The 752-nt window shown below is 41.5% G+C and overlaps 1 non-coding gene across 1 annotated transcript; it reads right to left on the reverse strand.

Moving 5' to 3' along the window:
• Positions 1–202: 202 nt before the first annotated feature.
• LOC134986389 (U1 spliceosomal RNA) lies at positions 203–365 on the reverse strand. The gene has a single exon (XR_010192281.1). It is a non-coding gene; the product is annotated as a U1 spliceosomal RNA (small nuclear RNA).
• Positions 366–752: the final 387 nt, after the last annotated feature.

A 752-nucleotide genomic window follows, 5' to 3' on the forward strand; every position in this document is an offset into this window, starting at 1 on the left:
TTACATGGTATAGAGCCACAAACCACAATGTAGTAAAATAAAAACAAACTTACATGTGCTAGAGCTGGGGAGGGTCGCTGCTCGGGCAGCCCCCTGTCAAGTGAAGGAGATCCAACTGAGGCAGCACAAGGGAACTCTCGAAAGAAGAACAAGGCTAAAGGAAAATCTGAGACAAAGAAATCTGACTTTTACCAGAGCTGACCAGAGGAAGCACAAACACAGTCCCCCACTACCACAAATAATGCAGTCGAGTTTCCCACATTTGTGGAAATAACAGGGGTCAGCATACCCAGAATGCAATGAATGAACCTCACCCTGGGAGAACAATCTTCATGACCATGGTATCTCCTATGCAAAATAAGTATGATTTGGGATAGGGCTGGGGAGGGCCGCTGCTCAGGCACATCTCTGTCAAGTAAAGGAGATTCAACTGAGGCAGCACAAGGGAACTCATCATGCATAGGACACCACAAATAGGTTGAACTCGATGGACAATTGTCTTTTTTCAACCTCAGATACTATGTTACTATGTTACTATGTAATATTTGAAGAAACAAAATAAAATAAAGCTATGTATTGGGTTTCACTAACAAGCACATTGGAAGACTTGACTACTGTTAAAAGACATGCATTACATGGTATAGAGCCACAAACCACAATGTAGTAAAATAAAAACAAACTTACATGTGTATCAAACCTATGTGAGGCTTACATTGATAGTGCAAGATCAACACTCTATCAACTGTGCAAAC

This window comes from Pseudophryne corroboree, assembly GCF_028390025.1.
Source record: "Pseudophryne corroboree isolate aPseCor3 chromosome 7 unlocalized genomic scaffold, aPseCor3.hap2 SUPER_7_unloc_3, whole genome shotgun sequence".
NCBI classification, from domain to species: domain Eukaryota; kingdom Metazoa; phylum Chordata; class Amphibia; order Anura; family Myobatrachidae; genus Pseudophryne; species Pseudophryne corroboree.